This window comes from Physeter macrocephalus, chromosome 9 (assembly GCF_002837175.3).
Source record: "Physeter macrocephalus isolate SW-GA chromosome 9, ASM283717v5, whole genome shotgun sequence".
Classification (NCBI taxonomy): domain Eukaryota; kingdom Metazoa; phylum Chordata; class Mammalia; order Artiodactyla; family Physeteridae; genus Physeter; species Physeter macrocephalus.
In genome coordinates this window covers 21,114,633-21,121,064 of record NC_041222.1, presented here as the reverse complement: position 1 = coordinate 21,121,064, position 6,432 = coordinate 21,114,633, and the positions used below count along the sequence as shown (strand labels likewise).

General features: G+C 37.1%; 1 pseudogene; it reads right to left on the bottom strand.

The window, feature by feature from the left end:
• Positions 1–253: 253 nt before the first annotated feature.
• On the bottom strand, positions 254–2,290 carry LOC102986228 (kinesin-like protein KIF17; annotated as a pseudogene).
• Between the last annotated feature and the right edge of the window lie 4,142 nt (positions 2,291–6,432).

Here is a 6,432-nt window from a genome sequence, read left to right as displayed (position 1 = left end):
GAGGCAGAGCTGAGGCTCCGAGCCCACCAAGCCTCACCGAGGCTCACAGCGTCGCGGGTGGGCACTGACGGCAGGCAGGCTCCCAGGCAGGTGAGCAGAAGGGAACACTGCCCTGGTGTGGAGAGCGAGGCGGGCCTCTCCAAGGAGCACGGGCCAGCCTCCGAGGGCCTCGCAGCCCGGCCAGAGGTGGGCTCTCTGGGGAAGAGGGAAGGAATGTTTGTTCCCAAAGCCTGGGTCTTCTCGGGCTTCCGGGTCATGGGGGGGCGGGGAGGCCGACGCCTGCAGCCTCACAGAAGCCCCAAGGCAGCTGTGCCAACCGAGGCCGCTGCCAGAAGCCAGAATTGTCTTTGCTTTCCTTACGCTTGGCCTCGGTGAAGGCGATGTCGAGGGCTGGAGGCTGAAGGGCAGAGGCTGGCGCCTTTCAGGGGCCTGAGTGGGCAGGACGGCAGAGTTGTTGCTGAGGCGGGCGTGGAGGCCTGGCGGCGTTTTGTGGTGCGTGAGGCTCTTCAGAGGGTCGTTGGCCGGGATCTGGCTTGCCAGCTTGGACCGGAAGTAGTTACTGGCAGTATTTTCCGTCTCTCTGACTGAGCATCCCTTAGCGGTCTTCCTCCTGCATGCCTGGTTCACTGCTCTCGGCTGCTGAGATTTGGGGGGCTGGTTTGTTTTGTGGCCCTTTTGAAACTACTGGGAGACTGGTTTTTACGATGATGGGCTCGGGAATCTTCCAGAAGTTGGTTTCCTCACCCTAGCAAGACTCGCGCCTAATCGTCTCCAGGTTGCTGTAGGACAGTCCCAGCGAAGCAGTGGCTGCAGCAGCTCCAGGAGCTGCTGGAAGAGCAGAGTTATGTTCTCGCCAACAGTCGGTTACCAAGCCGTCGATCTTCTCTAGTTCACTTTCTGACTATTGCAGATCTTTGACCTCCACACACACCTCCCTCTCTCTCTTCTCTCTCTCTCTCTCTCCCTCTCCCCCCTCTCTCTCCCTCTCTCTCTCTTCCCCATATATATATATCACAAATAAAAAAGGAGTATCAAAAAAAATCTCACAAAAAACTCTTTATGGTTAGATGCATTCACTGAGAGTTCCATCAAACATTCAATCCTGAAGTTTTTCAGATAAAGCAGAGGATGGAACTCTCCCTCTCTGAGACACCTTTTGAGACCAGCTAACTCTAAATATGTATCCTGACAATGAAATTAGAAAAAAAAATTGCAGACATATATCCACCATGAACATAAACATAAACACAAAAATCATTAACAGTATTGTCAAATTGAATACAACAATATTTAGGAGGGTAGTACCTTATGAACAAATAGGTTCAATTCCTGGAATAGAAGGATATTTGAATGTGCTTAAATTAATCAGTTTAATTCATCATATTAACAAAGGAGGTAAAACATCATTTTGATAGATGCAGAAAAAGAATTTGGTAAAATTCAACACTCCTTATTCGTTAAAAAAATCTCAGCAAACAAGAAAGAGAAAGAAACTCTCAATTTGTAAGTCATCTAGGAGAAACATAAGGCTAATATATATTTGATGTTGAAATATTTAATGCTTTTCCTGTAAGATTAAAAACAAGACAATAATGCCTGTTCTCACATTTATTTCACACTGTACTCAAGTATTTACATTTGAACCATGTGCATAAAAAATGTGCAATTCTGTTACCCGTGTAGGTTCTTTTAACCACCAGTGTAATCAAAATGCAAAACCATCTGACAGTTGTCTTTCTTTTATTGATTTTAATTTGATTTGATTATGGTTAGAGAACACATTTTGTATGATTTCAGTTCTTTTAAATGCATTGAAATTTATTTTATGGCCTGGGATACTGCCAATCTTGTTGAATGTCCCAAGGGCACTTGAAAAAATTTGCAATCTTATGTTGTTAAGTGTAATATTCTATATGTTTAAAATATATTCTTTTGGATGATGGCATTGTTCAGATCCTATATGTGTCTGCTGATTTTCTAAGAGTTCCTTCAATTTCTGAGGGGGGTAGGTGGGTTGAAGTCCCCAACTCTAAGTTCAGATTTGTCTCTTTTTTCTTTCACCTCTATCAGTTTTTGCTTCATGCAGTTTGAGTCTCTGTTGTTTGGTGTGTATACATTTAGAATCATTATATCATCCTTTTCTTTTGGGTCTTTTAACATTATGTATTTGAGGAGAGGAGGCTGTGTTTCCAATGGCAGTTTAATTTTGAAAGCCTTTGCAATCTTATTTTGGTTTGCTCACTTTATCTGGTACTGCTTGGACTCCTTCTGGTCTCTGTTGATGTTGCATGAGTAGGCAGAACAGGTTTTCCAGAACCGCCAGGAGTGTCTCTTGGTGGGGAAAGCAGTAAAAATGAACATGCCGCTTATAAAAAATTTAAAAAAAAATGATGAATCTTAAAATCATTATGCCGAGTTAAAGAAGACAGAAATAAAAGTGTCTATGATGGCTGATTCTATTTATATATATTTTAGAAAAAGAAAACTAATCCATAGTGACAGTAACAGTGTGCAAAGATTGCAAAGTGGTACAAAGAAACACTTGGTGATTAAAATATTCTGTACCTTCATATCAGCAGTGATTTTACAAGTGTATATACAGGTCAAAATGCATCAAATTGCACACTTTAGCCAAGAGTTTCTTTCCCTTCTTCCCTCCTTTTGGGACCTAGAGGAATAAGAAGAAACTGATTACACATCACACATGTAAAGATAGTAGTAAATTGTTTCTCTGCCTCTCAGGATATAGACAGCTTGTCATTCTTTCCCCTACAACTATGTATGTGAAGGTATAGGACAATCAAACTGTTAAAAAAGTGTGTTTTAATTGAAAGAAGAATCACATTGGGATTGAGTACAAAGATACAAGTGTTAGTATAAATATTTTAAATTTCTACTCTATGCACCCTATGTTGTTTAAACTGTTTTCATAGGGTGTATACTCAAATTATAATTTTAAATTGCAAGAATAAAAATAGAAAGCAACACTTTTCATTTTCCCATCAAAGATAATCACTGTCAATATTTTAGTATATATTTTCTCACAATTTCCCTTCTATTTTTTTCACAGGGAACTGCTTTGATTATAAAATAATATATATTTTACTGTAAATAATTGAACTTTACATACTGTCGTTTGGAAGAAAATAAAAATCACCTAAAATCTCATTATACTGATAACCATCAGCAACAGTTTGGTGTCCATTCAGAGATCTCTTTATTCATGTATATGCATACACACACCCTTCTATAATTTTTCATAAACTGAATTATACATAATTTTAATAGCTACTTCTTTTTAAAATGCATTACATATGTTTTATACAGTGAAGTTCACTAAAACACTTTATAGTAAAAACCTCTATGCTATTAAAATGTTAGATGAACACCAACCTTACCCAGATTGAGAGTAATTGTCAATACTGTTCGTACAAAATAGAAAATTTCTTGATTTTGCAATAGAGAAAAGTATGTAATAGGACTAGCATTACATAATATAATTGTATAGGTCAGATTGATAAGTTTCAAGAAGATTATGGAAGATCAGTGATATGAAATCATCAGGAAAGGCTTTTGAGTGGGGGAAAATAGGAGAAGCCTAACAGTAGGTATAAAATGGCCATTTTTTATACAGATAGTAGATAATCAATGCCAAAAAACAGTTGAATTTGTAAAAGGGCTTCAAAAAAGCAAACTTGAATATAGGATGTATTGGCTTTTTATTTGCTGAATATCAAATTACCAAAAATTTAGCATCTTAAAAGAACACAGTTTTATTACCATATAATTTCTGTGGGTCAGGAGTCTGGGCACAGTTGAGCTGGATCCTTCATTCAGGGTCTCACAAGGCTGACATCAGAGTGTCAGCCTTCTCATCTGAAGGCATTATTGGGGAAAGATCTGTTTGCAAGCTGATCTTGGCTGTTAGCAGAATTCATTTCCTTGCAGTTGAAGGTCTGAAGTCAACATTTTCTTACAAGTTGTTTGCTGGAGCTCACTCTCAGAGCCTGGAGATTGCCCTTGGATTCTAGTCACATGGTTTTCTCAAAACCTGGCAGGTTATTTATTCAACTCCAGCAGGAGAATCTCATTTGAATTCTCCCTGACTCTTTCCATTGCTAACCTCTAGATTATCTTTTAAAGGACTTACCTGATTAGGTCAGGCCCACTCAGGAAATGCCCCTTTTGATTAACCTAAAGTCAGTATATTAGGAATTTTAATTATATCTGCAATATTGACACACCTTTGCTATATAAGGTTACCGAATCACAGGTGCAAAATCCCATAATATTTGCAGTTTCTTCCTGAACTCAAGGGGAAGAGATTATCAGAGTTTGTACATAGAGGATGGGAGTTTTAGTGTTCCATTTAGAATTCTATCTACCACATAGGGGAAACATAGAAAGGAATGGAAGCCTACCTCTTCTATATTACAGAGAGAAGGAAATTAGAGATGTTTTGGGGTCACATTCTGAAAGGTGTCAAACTTTGAGAGAAAAACAAAGTTTAGTTTTTCATAAATATGAAATATAGTTGTTTTATTAATTTAACCTAATAGAGTAGTTTAATAGATAGGGAAGCTTATACTATGTCAACTACATTTTTAAAGAGGTAAATAAATGTGTAAAATCTATGTTAAAAAATCTGCAAAAAATTCCTCTTTTTCTACTTTATAATTTGCAAATTACTGAGTTAGTATTAAAAATCTCTTTATATAATGGCTCAAAACACAGAATCCAGTCCAGAATGCCTGGGCCTGAATATTGCCTCTGCCACTTTAATGCCCTGTGACTTTGAGCAAAACCTTAACATTTCTGTACCAGAGTTTTCATTACCTGCAAAATAGTCAATAATAATACTACATACCTTACGGTACTGTTCCCAGGATGAAATAAGTTAATTATATGAATTACTTAGAACAGTAGTTGCTGCTTATTAAGTGACATTTTAAACTTATAATTATCATCTTTTACAGCATTTTGAAAGTCCCTTTCACACTGAAATAGGACTTGGAAGAGTTGGTACAGTCATTCCTCAGTATCAGAGGTTATTGGTTTCAGGACCCCCGTGGATAGCAAAGTTGGTGGGGGCTAAAGTCCCTTATATAAAATGGAGTAGTGCAGTTGGCCCTCTGTATCCACCTAGGTTCACCATCCGTGGATTCAGTTCAATCCAAGATAGGTTGAATCTGTGAATGTACAACCTGTGGATACAGAGGGCTGACTGTACTGATATACTGATTGCATAAATCATTAAATTAAGTGAAGATAAGTAACTTGTTCAAAATTACAGAGTTGAAATCAATTCTTCGACTTATGTTAATCATGATATACTGTTTATACTTGGCAGTATTTGATACTGGTTTAAGAGATTACCAAATATTTTATATTATGACTCTCACAGACTAGATTTTCTTTTTCAATTAATAACTCACTCTGCTGAATGGCAACAATTTAAGAGGAATAAGCTGGTTTATATCCCAAACTATCAATCTTCTGCTCTTATAGAGAAAAGACAATTGGCTAATATAAAATTCTAGATGTGCAAAATTTCTCCCTCATAATCCACTGGAAATTTCCCTTTTATTCAGTAATTTAGAATTACAGAAGAAAAGTCTTAGCCTAGCTTTTGGTGATAAAACTTTGCAGGCTAGGTTCTTAAAGGATATTTTCTTTAAATTTATACTTAGAATTTTGTTCACACATGTAAAGTGTGACTTTTTTATTCCATCTTTTTTTTTTTCTGGTATAAGTTTACTGCTTTTTCTTTTTTTGTCTTCAGTAATAATTTGAAGCAAATTTAATACAGATAGACTTGTGGTTACAAGCCAGTTTCATTTTTAAATTAAAAGGCTTTTATTTAGACCTGAAACCATAAAACTCCTATAAGAAAACATAGGTAGTAATCTCTTGGACATCAGTCTAAGCAATGTGTGTTTTTTTTTTGCCGGGGGGGGCGGGATCTGTCTCCTCAGGCAAGGGCAAAAAGAGCAAAAATAAACAAATGGGAATACATTAAGCTAAAAAAATCTTTTGCACAGTGAAGGAAACCACAAACAAAATGAATTGGAGAAGATATTTGCAAATTATATATCTGATAAGGGGTTAATATCCAAAATGTATAAAGAACTCATACAACTCAACGTAAAAAAAAAAAAAAAAAAGTCTGATTAAAAATGGTCAGAGGACCTGAATAGACGTTTTTCTAAAGAAGTGATACGAAAAAAATAAAAAAGTGATACAGATGGCCAACAGACACATAGAAAGATGCTCAATATCAGTAATCAAATGCAAATGCAAATCAAAGCCATAGTGACATACCACCTCACACCGGTCAGAATGTCTATTATCTAAAAGACAAGAAACAATAAATGTTGGCTAGGATGTGGAGAAAAGGGAACCCTTTTGCACTGTTGGTAGGAATGTAAATTG